General features: G+C 38.7%; 1 protein-coding gene across 4 annotated transcripts in view; it reads left to right on the top strand.

The window, feature by feature from the left end:
• The window catches only part of PAMR1 (peptidase domain containing associated with muscle regeneration 1), a 1499432-nt gene that overhangs the window by 1254663 nt on the left and 230529 nt on the right, over positions 1 to 14240 (top strand). The window lies entirely within an intron of this gene.

Here is a 14240-nt window from a genome sequence, read left to right as displayed (position 1 = left end):
CACCCTAAACCTCATGTGGGGCTGTGCCCCCACACCCCCCCTACTTAAATATACCAACTCCAAGATCGCGCTACAGTGGGGAAATGGGAAATCTCCCGTCTTGCGCTGTATGTAGAAGCGCAAAATGGGAGGTTTCTCATTTCCTGTCAACACCACAAAAAAAAAGAAAAACATTATGTACACACAGAGCATACAAGAATCCTTGCCTCTGTGTGCACGCAATGTATTAAGGTAAGTAAACTCTTATTTTTACACACTACACATCTTCGATTTACTGAAATCTCGATCATATGGTCTCGACCGTATGACATTCGAGATTTCAATAATTCGATTATGTGAAGTGTTCCTATATATATATATATATATATATATATATATATATATATATATATATATATATGCATGCATATTTACAATGTAAGCCTCAAAGAATCCTGGAAGCATCAGATTACTTAAAAAAAAAAAAAAAAAACAGACTCTCATTGTACAAAGCCTGCAGGAAAACAATTGCAACAGCTCTCTTGTATTTTCAGCTTCAAAACAAGCCAAACAATGACTACCCTTGCCTTGCAGTGCCTTAAGAAAATATTACCTTTCATTAGCATTATATCATCCAAACAGCTCTGCCAGTGAATGAGCTATCAAAAACTGTTCATGCTGTAAACTTTTCTCAAGGACTAATTACAGTTTGTTATCAGAGACTTCACTTGGTACACTCCATGAATTATGATTAAGAGTGCTGACATACACCATGCCTCCAGGGTCTTCCTTCTTATGACTTCCAAATGAGGAACTACCTAACTAAAGTCCATGGACCTGGGAATCTCCTTTTATACCTTAAAAATTATGACCTCATTACTGGCTAATACATATGAGTTTTATGATTAGCTGTTTGTAAAAATGTTCTCATCCTAAAAACTGTAGCACAGATATAAAGACACATTACTCACATTTATATCCAACATATTAGAACTGTTCCCCTTCTTGCACTACACCAGGGGTTGTAGAAACTGGACAGCCCATCAACATTTTTTTTGGCTAGACAGGACCTTTGGGGGTGATTGTATTTTGAGAGAGTTAGAAGGATAGTGCCGACTGGCACAACTTTGCACTGATAATGCCCACCGGCACAATTTTCCACTGATAGTGCCTACTGGCACAACTTTGCACCAATAGTGCCCACTGGCACAACTTTGCACCAATAGTGCCCACTGGCACAACTTTGCACTGATAGCGCCCACTGGCACACCTTTGCACTGATAGTGCCCACTGGCACAACTTTGCACTGATTGTCATGCCTGAATATGTAGAATACTATGTGACATGGTCAGTTACCAAACTGAAGTACCTATATAGAAAATAGTACGTCAAGCAGCAGAAGACATACTTTATTGTTAATAACTCTCACTCAGTGGATGAGTGTTTTCTTGTCACTTTACTCAACTTCTTTTTGATATAGCACACATGGTGCTCCACACCGTGGATGCCTTTGAATAGCACTACTCTTAAGCATTCATCAACAGTATAGGGTCAAGTCTCTGTCAAAACTTTGAAGTCATATTTGTTCAGAACATTGAATCTTTTTGATACATTAAATGATTTCTCTACCTCAGCAAACCATTGCACCTTCACATAAACGTTCCTTCTTGTGAGATATATCAAAGAATATACAGAAGTCTCAAAGTTTAGCAAAAACTTACTACAGTATCCACATTATTCAGGAAAAACCTTCACCTGTCTTTTTAATGGAGGGAACAGGACATTTTTCTGGCCTTTATTTTTTCTAGCTTTGGTCTTACCATCTGTTATCCTGTAAGATACCCAAATTACTTGGTTCCATCATACCTCACTTACTTTTCTTAGCATTGGCATTAGACTGTCTGTCCTATATATGCTAATGAAGTCTTCTCTATTTGGCAAGTGAGACTTCCTGTAATCTGAATGAATGACCTCATCACCCAGGTATGCCTGAGCATATCTGGAATTAAGCTTCAGTATTTTATCCAACAGTTTTTGAAATGTAGTTGGGGTTCCATGTAGGCCATATAGTAAACACTGTGTATTGAAAAAGATCATCAGGGTTTGCAAAGGTTGCTTTTTCCTTTGACAGAGGAGCTGAGTGATGTTTGACTGTATCCTTTTTCCCGTGTACTATTCTGAAGTATATTCCCTTTACTACGTTCTGTTTCATCTCATTGCTCTGGGCATAGGATAGCTACCAAACTCTGGCATGCTATTCAGCTTCCTAAGTTTATTGCAGAATCTTCAAACAAATACTGAAAAGTCATCTCAGCTCTTCCTGGCTACGTACCTGCTCTATAACCTAACCTTCTCACTCTCCTTATAAGATAGCTAAACTCCTATGCTTTTTCTACTGCTGACTAATGATATTTTCTCCATAATTATTATTTTTCATCACTTGTTGATACTGGTACAATAATGCTGATTAATATATCTTCTGTTTATATATCTCTGATTGAATTCATCTGGCAACCAATAAAATTCCTGCTTTTATGTATATATTCTGTATGTATTACTGTAATCACAATCTGTAATACTGTATCTACTTTTGTAACAATTAATGTTTAATATTTTATGTATCGATGTTCTTGTTGGAGGTTTTCTCCACAGGCCTCCACTGAAAATGGACTCTTTTAGGCCCGTGGACTTTCGTGGTAAACAAATGCTATAAATAAATAAAACTTCCATCAGATTTAGGAACTAAAACTACTGAGCTGCTGCATTCACTTTTGTGATTCTTCTCTCAAGTCTAGCTTGAGACCCTCCTTAAATTTTTTAAGTTGAGCTTAGCTACCTGATTTGTCCCCACAGTATACCACGCTGCAGTTGTGATCCCCTACACAAGGACGTCCGTACTACTGATACAGAGAGCTATAGGTCCATTACAGTTGTGATGCCCCTACACAAGGACATCCATACCACTGATATGGGAACTGTAGGTGCATTAGCCTGACGAGTCTTATTTGCAAAGCTATGGGATACATCATATCTGACCTCATAAAGTATGAAATCAAAATCGTTATCAGGTTAAAAGTGCAAATATCTGGCTTTGTTTAAGGGAGATCCCTTCTATTTATTTTAGTTAACTGCATCAGGAAGGTCACATGGGCTATAGACAATAGTCATTCAATCTAAACAGCTAACCCGGATATGACAAAAGCATTTACCACTATACTCCATCCTGGCATCATTAATAAGCTAAGTGCCTTAAAAGCAGATATGTACATGGAGAGCTAGATAGCTAAATGGCTGAAAGACAGAACCTGTGCAGTTATTGGGGCAGGCACCTTCTTGGAAAGTATGAGGGTAATTAGTGGTGTGCCCCAGGAATCAGTACTTGGATCCCCTCCTTTTTGAAATCTGCTACTCTGATTTCCAAACACAGACTTGGGACCTGTGGTTAAATAAGTTTGCAAATGACTGCAAACTGCATGTTGTTGTCAAATTTCCCTATGCTATCCATTTGTTACATTAGGAAGTAACCCCTATTAACAGGTGGTGTATGGAAAAATGTCTAAAATCAAATGCAAAAAAAAAAAAATTGTTACTTTTAGTAAGCATATCTCTCACTCAATATACAGTATAGCCAAGGCTTCATTCCAGAATGATAGTAAAGTTGTGGATCTTGGAACCTGGTTTGATAATTCCCGTGATTTTATCCACCAAGTATCACCAGTAGTGGTCAGAAAATCTAAAGGCTAAATATCCAGGTCAAATGACATCATTACTCCTGCCCTAATTGGATGAATTATTGAGTACAGTGCCCCCTTTGAGATGCATCTGTTTTGATGTATTAAGCTTCTTTAAATTTCTAGTCTCCCACCAGGACACAAGTGCTCTTCAGCAATTACATTCTGCTTGCTGAGCACACTCAAGCAATTTTCAGTCTGCGGCTACCACTCCACCCATACAGTATAAGAAGGAATCAGTACTGCAAATTAAGCAAGGATATACATTTTGAGCCTCAAGAGCAGGGTCAGTCCACCCAGGCATTCTACTTGTATGTTTTATGAGAGTAAAGCTATTACATTAGCATTATTTCTTAGTAGTTCTCAGCGTGCTAATAAAACTGACTGTTGTAGCATTGTATCCTCCCCCCCAGCTATTACAGCAATCCTAACTGCCCAATAGACATTATACATTTAATTCAGATCCATGTGACTAAATTAACCATCAAGCAGCCCTCTCAGTGCTTTCTGCTTAGTTTGTATCACTTGGAAGCCCACCTGTTTATTTGCATCTCTATGCATTCCCCTTCATTGCTGTTGTATCTGCCTACTCTAATCTGTGCACAAACTGGTTAATAATCATCAAGTCAATGTGAAGACACACTCCCAACCTTAATAAAATTTGCTGCCTCTTATCTCCTTCACTTTACAGGTAGTTTGAATTATTACTTACCCCCTCTGAGGCCTTCACTGATTTCCACTGATTGCCTCTCTGGTTTCTTTGCATTCCACCTGGTTTACACCCCTTGTGCTATCTCCCTCCCCCAATACAAAGTCTATATTAGACTCCTGCTGAGAATGGAGCCATCTTTAAATTTCTAGTCTCCCACCAGGACACAAGTGCTCTTCAGCAATTACATTCTGCTTGCTGGTAAGCCATTAGACCTCAGTAATTTGTTTAAAGTGTTCAGATTTGTAAAGTAATACTTACCTTTTTCTCTTGTCTTGGTGGGCTCTGCCCCACTCCATTCACCTCGCTAATGCTCGGGCTCTCTTCGCTCCCCTGCTCTGCCCCCTATTCTCTCACACCCCCACTACCTCTACATTTATAGTAATCACAGCCACACCCACAGCTCACCCTCACATCACCTCCACCAATCACAGCTCCTCAAGTCATATCACATTATACCACACCAACTTGCTCCCCACAAAATACTCCCAATCACTCTCATTCCCACTAGGCATTTTTTACATAACCCACACTACTTCCCCATCCACATATAGTACAACCCTATAATTCCTATTCCGACTCCCCACCTAGAACCAACTTAAACTTTATAACCATGACTATCACACAACTAAGTCTAGTGTGTCTACTCATAATTCTTTACAGCACCACAAGTTATCACTCTAGCAATATCCCTAAACTTAGTAGCACAACACTACATTATGCACTCATATACAGACTCCACACAGTATAATAATATCTCCCACAATTGTTCAGGAACTACATAATGGACCAATTCAGAACTAAACACGTATGCTCTCATTCCTACTCCAAAAAAACACAATACTTTCTCACACTCCTTACCAAGCTCTAACATCTGTATCACCATTTTAACAGCAGGCTCAACATAAGTGGGGATATCCACCCCAACCCAGGCCCAAATTCATTCTGTCCAACAAAAACTGCTCCAACACAAATGTCAGAACTTAACACCCCCACTTTCTTCATTCCTGGGCATATCAACAACAGCAGCAAAACCAACCATCTTTTAATGCTAAATATTAATATTAGAAGTATCAAAAATAAAATACCTGAACTCCAGGTCATAATGGCACACTACTCCCCAGACATAGTTGCTTTAACAGAAACCTGGCTAAATAAAAATATAAAAAACACACGAAAGTCACCACACGTCAAGATTTAATGAAGCTTTCAGGTCTACACCCTTCCTCAGGATATGCTGAGGAAGGGTGTAGACCTGAAAGCTTCATTAAATCTTGACGTGTGGTGACTTTCGTGTGTTTTTTGGATTTTGCTTAACAACTAAGCGTGTTTTAAATAAAAATATACCTAACTCAGAAGTTCTCCCTACCAGCTACAATATCATTAGACAAGACAGACCACTTCGTAAAGGGGGTGGAACTGCCTTACTGCACAAGTCCAACTTAACTGTCTGTCAATTACCAAACTACTACTGCTCCCCCAGTAATTGGGACATACTTATCGCACAACTTCAACTTAAAAAGGTCATCACCACAATTGTGATCTATATTCCACCTGGTAATACACCTGCTAGCCTTGAAGACTTTTTATCCTGGTGTTCTTCCACATACTCACAAGAAACCCTTATTCTGGGGGACTTCAACCTAGATTGGTTCACCTGTATATCAGAACCACCAAGTAATCTAATAAATCTCCATGGCTACCAGCAGCTAGTTCAAATTCCAACTAGATATGATAAAAAATCTAAATGGGAATCCATCCTTGACTGGGTGCTAACTAACAACCCCACATTGTACCCTCATACAGGCAGTCTCCCAGACACCTTAAGTGACCACAACATAATATACTTTATATGTAGTAGGACAAGCAAATGCAAAACCACTAATTATATATCCACTAGAAACACAAAAACATTCTCTCCTGAGGTCCTCAACAATTTATACTGTGACTGGACCCCCCCCTAAAAACCCTCCCACTTGACCAGGCTGCAGCATATTTCAACAAAACATTTCTACAACACCTAGACACTGATGCTCCATTGCACAAAATCAAGGTAAGAACCTCTACAAAAATCTGGCTCAGTAAAGAAACCAAACAAATCCTCAAGTCCAGACACACTGCCTGGCTTTACTATCAAAAAAAACAAAGAAACACAAAGCCTAACTAAGTACCAAGAACTGCGCAACTGTGCAAAAAATGCATTAGGCTGGACAAAAAATCCTACTACACAACATTACAAACTAAATACCAACACAACCCCTAAAAACTTTGGAAAAATGTAAACCAGCTACTAAAATCCACCCAAAAGGCTACCCCCAAACCAAGCACCCCTGACACTAAAGTTCCCATCGAAACACAATTAAACTCCCACTATGTGAACTCAGTTCTATCCTTAGTATCACAGGACAGTTCCTTCCTCACTATCCCCCCAACACAAATAACACTAATACAAGCTTTACCCTCAAAACAGTTTCCACCACTTCAGTCAAAAGCATGCTCTCCAAACTAAAAACCTCATCAACAGCAGCAGACCTACTCCCCAGCTATTTCTTGAAACTCACAGCAGATGCTATTGCTATCCCAATCTCCACTCTCATAAACAGATCAATTGTTGAAAACTATGTGCCCAAACTCTGAAAAATATCCTATGTTCCACCCATACATAAAGGCGGGACCACCACTGAACTTAATAACTACAGACCCATTGTTTTACTCTCCCCACTGGCCAAATTCCTAGAAAAAGGCATCCATACCCAGATGCTCAACTATCTCCTAGACAGCAACATCCTGTCACCTACTCAGCATGGTTTCAGACCTGCCCATAGTACCACTACAGCCCTCCTTTGCTTCATAGACACAGTAAACCATCTCAAAAATGAAGGCCTACAGGTGTCAACTCTTTTTTTGGATATGTCCAAAGCATTTGACACAGTCTCACACCAAATCCTGCTAAACAAACTAAACCAATATCGCCTGTCAAACTCCACTCTTACCTGGTTCAAAAGCCACTTAACTGACAGGTACCAAGCTGTGAAATGGGAACATTCTCTCTCTTCTCAGCTGCCCATAACTATAGGAGTCCCACAGGGTTCTGTCTTAGGACCACTACTATTCACAGTCTTCACAAATGACCTCCATACCTCCACACAGCATGCATCTATCATTCAGTATGTAGATGACACTACCTTAATCTGTGCTGCACAAAATGTTCCCACCCTCCTGCAAACAACTCAACTAGCATTCTCTGATGTTGAAAACTACCTTACCAAAGCCAAACGTATCCTTAATCCAAAGAAAACACAGCTTATGATTATAACCAGTTCTAACAAAAACACTGATAACGGTCAATTCACTATCTACTCCACAAATGCTACTTCAATCACTCTAGTGGCGCAGGCTAAGCTAATGGGAATAACCATAGACTCCCACCTAAAATTTGATAGTCATCTCAACTTAACTATTAAAAAAGTACATGCCAAACTGGGGTCACTCTACCTTATTAAACCATTTCTTACCAACAACACAAGATCAGCCATTGCTCGCTCCCAACTTCTATCCACCCTACTCTATGCATCTCCCATTATGACTAATCTCAACAAAACTGAACTAAGCAAAATGGAAGCCTGCTATAACAGGATTGCCCACTTTGCTAAAAATTGCTCATAAAGAACTCATCACTTTACTGCTTTGAGACAGCTCCATTGGCGTGAACTGCCCAACCTCCTAACTTACAATCAATTCTGCCTCTGTCATTCTATCTATCACCTCCCCAATAAGTGTCCTTCCCTCAAAAACCTAGTACATCACTCAGCCAAAAGGCCTCTTGGATCATCAAGCAAACTACTACTAGAAGTCTCCAACAGCTACAATAGCTTTGGAGATTCACTATATAGTAGTTCAGTGGCTAAAAAATGGAACTCTGTCCCTACTAGCATTCAAAACACATCATCCAAAGCCTCCTTTAAAGACCTCATCAAGCAACATCTCAAGCAAAGTTGGCAGTGCCATGATTGCTACCCAGGCTAGTGAAAGTGGATAAGGTATACATACTAGAGCACTTGATAATAGTTTTCTTTCTTACTCACAAACACTGGCTAATGTACAATGTATGTATGTACTGTACCTGTGTACTATGTATGTATTCTACCTATGTTCCAAATTTCAGCTGTACACCACAAATCTATTAATTACCATTATTTTTAAACTAATATTTTTTTTGTTTGTTCTCTCCACTGTAACTGTTGATGTGCTGCATACCACTGTAAAAACATGTATTTTCTAATTTGTGTGTATACTGATCATGTCTAACTAAATGTATCTGTAATTTTTCTTTGTGGAGCTTTTCTCCCCGGGCCTCTGCTGAAAAAGGGCCTTTTCGGCTCAGTCAGACACCCCTGATTAACAAATGTAAAATAAAATAATTAAATAAATAAAATAAACTGTAAAGGCCACAGATTTCCTAATCAAGAAGATTGTTGGCCTAAACTCCTACAGTCACTAGGAAAGGCTTGAAATGCTATCCCATTAATCAGTTTCTCAAAGACTTTTATAGGATGATCTATGCCTTGCATTCACTGTCATTAGGAACCCCATCTTTCTTGAACTCCTTTATCTTTGTAAATAGGATAGCTTTACTATCATCAAAACTAGAGACTGAACTTTTCAGAAGCACATAAATAGAGGATGCTGGAGAGAAATATACATTTCCCAACACCTACCATACCACTGGTACAAACTTCCCCTGAAAGTTATATAAAGTGGTACTTTAGTATCTTTCAAATTAACCTTGGATGGGTAGCCATAAAGTTACTCTTGAACTGACCTGCTTTGCCTTTGTTGAGAAGAGGAGTACAACATACAATTGTATTTCTTATACATCAGAAGTTTTTCAATCCTTACCCAAAAGTTCATTCTTAAGTTGTCACAGTCCATGCAATTATTTCCCTTTGTATTTGTAATTGTAAAACATTATCAGTGTAATTGTAAATGTCTAAGATTATCTCCTTCTTTTGCTTATGTTTGTTAATAAGCTTAGTCTGCATTATATTATCCTACCAGGAAAATTCTTGTAACTTTTTTCTTTTTTGTGTACTTTATCTATTCTTATAAATGGATGGAGCTTTTCCCCCCTGAGCCTCCACTGAAAAGGGGTTTGCTTTAGCTGACTCAGTTGGACTATCCTAGTTAACAAATGTAAATAAATAAATATCCATAAACATTCAGTGCCACTGCTATCAGCCAAGGTGACATGATTTTTGCCCACTCTCCTCTTTCCTAATTCTCTGTGTAGCTCAATACTCCAATCCCACCACATAGGATCCCTTATTGTCCCCCTTAGTCATTTTATATGGCAAGCACAGTCTTGGCTTTAGCAGCTATATTGGCTAACAACTATGTTTTGCTACAGTTGTACCATCATCTGATCAGTCCTTCACTCAACAAGACTTTGTAGCAAGAGTCTCCATAGCTGGAGTCATGGAAAGCACATCCAGATGGGAGTAAGCACACTAATTCAGCATCAGATGTTTCAGAGGAAACAAGAATAAGAGCTTTGTATGGAACTGGTAGCCAAAGTATGATTTAAACTTAGCAGCAGAGGCATTTCAATATATGGTAAATGGCAAGTCCATTGCCAACTGTCCATGCACACACCACCAGTGTAAGTACCAGAGAACACCACTAGAGGCATCAGGCTATTAAAGCACAGGTTTATTGTACACATCTAACAGGAAAATGAAAATGCCAGCTCTTTTGGCTTTTCAGTTGCAAAACAAACATAAATACTGACCCCTGACTTGCAGTTCAACATCAGCAACTTTTTTTAGCTATATATAGTCCACACATCCCCTTTTTTAGGGTATAAACATTTCCCAGGCCCCAATTTCTGATCACTGTAATAGACACACCACATGCTATGCTTCATGAATTATCCGTAGCTAGGCTGATGAACTTAGTGCTTCCAATGTCTTTTTGATGATCCTCCAGATGAAAATCTTCCTTCATGAAGCCTTCCCACCCAGGAGCCTATTTTTATATCATGAGAAATCATAACCAAAAACAGATTGGCCGTGAACCAAAACACCAAATTAAAAATCACTGTTGAACCCAGAACACCACCTCCAAATTAGCGCAAAAGAACTTCATTGACACTTTCATCAAAAATACTTCATCAGAAATGTGACAAAGTTTGTTAAAACCACTTTATAAATACTAAAGACACACCTTCATTCAATTATACAATTAGTTAAAACACAATTAACTTAAAAAGACAGGCTACTATTTGATAAAATATCAGATTGCCAGTTTCCTGTCGACTAAAAAACATGTAATATTTATGACTTCATTCAAACCTGGGGGACTGTCTGCCCTCAGTCGAAGTTGCCATAAAGTCTCTCTTCTTTCAACTTTGTTTTAAAATTTCCACCTCTTAAATCTAAATCAATATGCTGTAATATATAAAATGTGAATTTTTATACAAGACACAATTAATGGAATGCCTATATAACACATTATTGTCATTTTTTATTTTTATTGGATAGTAATGTTCTTTAATGCATTTATTTTAAACTCCTTGTGGTCATTCCTGTGTAATAAGCAGAACATCCAAAACACAAAGCTATATATACTACATTAGAAGTACTGCAATTAAATCTGCCTGGAACTGGGATTGTGTATTTTAAAAAAATCAAGATAAATGTGGGGTCCTTCATGTATATACCTACAAACATTACATTCTTGACATTTATATATTCCTTTAGGTTTATTGGAAATAAAATAATTAACTTTTATTTGTTTGTTTTCCAAAATACCTTTGATGTTATTGTTTCCTTTTTTATGTACAAAACTGGGAGTTTCACCCAATATCTCTTTTAAATCACTGTTACCTGAAATAATTTTCCAGTTGTCATTGATAACAGAAATAACTTTTTTCTACTATCAACAGACATTTCAATAACACATCTAGGAGTGGACTTCATAGATGTCACCATTTTTTTACTTATTAATCCTTTTATAAGGATGGGAGAGAAATTAGTTGTACATATATTAATTATTTCAAAAGCAATTTTATCCAGTAAATCTTTACGATAACCTCTCTGTAAAAACAAGCAAGACGTGTACCACTTCTAAGATAAAAATCAACATATTTACTGATCATGCGTGATGATCAAATAAACTGCCCTTTTGGGATGTTCTGTTTCATAAAATGTGGATGGTTACTTTGATAATGTACATAATTGTTTGACTATGTCTTTTTTCTATAAATGTTATTAGAAAAGTTACAAACTGATTTATCCCAAGTTAATTCAACATCCAAGTAGTTTACTTTATATTCTACATCTCTTAGTGCGAATGTCAAAAAAGTATTACTAGAATTAAGAGCTGATAATAATAATTTGTGACTTTCCACAGGTCCCTTGATGATAAAAAACAGGTCATCAATACAGCGACAGTAAAAAATAACTTCAAATTGTGAAATAACTGTAGGTAAAAATTTATTTCTTCCACCATCCCATAGCTAATCCTGTATATGCTGGAGCTACAGTAGCTCCCATTGCCACTCCTCGCAATTGTTTATAAAATCTGTTGTTAAAAAAGAAATAACTATTTTCTAACAGTAATTCCATTAAACATATACTACATTAGATTCATTCCATTTAGTGTATTTATACAAAAAATTGGAAACATATTCTTCCCTTCCACTTGAGGAATTGATGGAAACCCTGAATAACTACTATAACATCATAAAGATTATACAAAGACCTCAACAACACTCCCTATTAGATGGTGATGTTCATCCAAACCCTGGCCCTATAAATAAAATTACCAAGTAACCACAAAACCAAACTTCCAATACCCATACCCCAAAATGACCCTCTAACTCTCTCCTGATAGCCCATCTTAACATCCATAGTATAAACAATAAAATAACCCACCATCATGCACTCTTAGAAGTACACTCATTTGATATCCTCTGTATTACAGAAACATGGCAAAAGCCTACTACTCAGAACCAAGAAATTACCCCTCCTGGATATAACATTTTGAGATGTGATTGGATGACCAAAAAGGGTGGAGGAGTAGCCATCCTCTACAAATCCAAACTTCAAGTTAAACCTTTAATGCGTACCTACCCTCAAATACCAATGCGGAAATCCTTAGTGTCAAACTTCAAATCAACAACTGTAAATCATCGTCATCATCTTTCGGCTTTTCCCGTTCGGGGTCGCCACAGCGGACCATCTCTTTCCATTTCTTCCTATCCTCTGCATCTTGCTCTGTCACACCAACCGCCTGCATGTCCTCTCTCACCACGTCCATAAACCTTATCTTAGGCCTTCCTCTTTTCCTCTTACCTGACAGCTCCATCCTTAGCATCTTTTTGCCAATGTACCCATCATCCCTGCTCAGCACATGCCCAAACCAACACAATGTCATCTCTCTTGCTTTGTCTCCAAACTGTCCAACATGAGCTGACCCTCTAATATTCTGATTCCTAATCCTATCCATCCTAGTCACACCGAGTGCAAATCTTAACATCTTTAACTCTGCCACATCCAGCTCAGACTCCTGCCTTTTTGTCAATGCCACTGTCTCCAACCCATATAACATAGCTGGTCTCACTACTGTCTTGTAGACCTTCCCTTTCACTCTTACTGGGACCCGTCTGTCACAAATCACTCCTGACACTCTTCTCCACCCATTCCACCCTGCCTGTACTCTCTTCTTCACATCTCTTCCACATTCACCATTACCCTGAACTGTTGATCCCAAGTTCTTAAACTCGTCTACCTTTACCAACTCTACTCCCTGCATCCTCACCATTCCTCTACCCTCCCTCTCATTTACACACACATATTCTGTTTTAGCCCTACTGACCTTCATTCCTCTGCTCTGTAGAGCATATCTCCACCTCTCCAGAGTCTCCTCAACCTGATTTCTACTCTCACTACAGATCACAGTGTCATCTGCAAACATCATAGTCCACGGGGCCTCCTGTCTGATCTCATCTGTCAACCTGTCCATCGCTACTGCAAATAAGAAAGGACTCAGAGCTGATCCTTAATGTAATCCCACCTCCACCTTAAACGGATCTGTCACTCCCACTACAGTCCTCACCACTGTCACACTACCCCCGTACATATCTTGTACCACTCTTAAATACTTCTCTGCCACTCCCAACTTCCTCATACAGTACCACAGCTCTTCTCTAGGCACCCTGTCATATGCTTTCTCCAAGTCTACAAAGACACAATGCAACTCCTTCTGACCTTCTCTGTATTTCTCCAATAACACTCTCAGAGCAAACATTGCATCTGTAGTGCTCTTTCCTGGCATGAAACCATACTGCTGATCACTAATCACCTCCCTTCTTAACCTAGCTTCTACTACTCTCTCCCATAACTTCAAGCTGTGACTGATCAAATTTATCCCTCTGTCGTTACTGCAGCTCTGCACATCACCCTTATTCTTAAAGATAGGTACCAAAACACTTTTTCTCCACTCCTCAGGCATCCTCTGACTTTCCAAAATTTCATTAAACAATCTAGTTAAAAATTCCACTGCCATTTCTTCTAAGCACCTCCATGCTTCCATTGGGATGACATCTGGGCCAACAGCCTTTCCATTCTTCATCCTCTTCATAGCTGTCCTTACTTCCTCCTTGCTAATCTGTTTCACTTCCTGATTCACTATCCCCACATCGTCCAACCTTCTCTCTCTCTCATTCTCTTCATTCATCAGCCTCTCAAAATACTCTTTCCATCTACTCAACACACTCTCCTCTCTTGTGAGTACCTTTCCCTCACTATCCTTTATCACCC

The sequence above is a fragment of the Protopterus annectens genome, chromosome 9.part0 (genome assembly GCF_019279795.1).
Source record: "Protopterus annectens isolate FY-2018-M chromosome 9.part0, PAN1.0, whole genome shotgun sequence".
In the NCBI taxonomy this organism is placed as follows: Eukaryota; Metazoa; Chordata; order Ceratodontiformes; family Protopteridae; genus Protopterus; species Protopterus annectens.
Note: the sequence above shows the minus strand (reverse complement) of the source record. Positions and strands in the feature narration are given on the sequence as shown.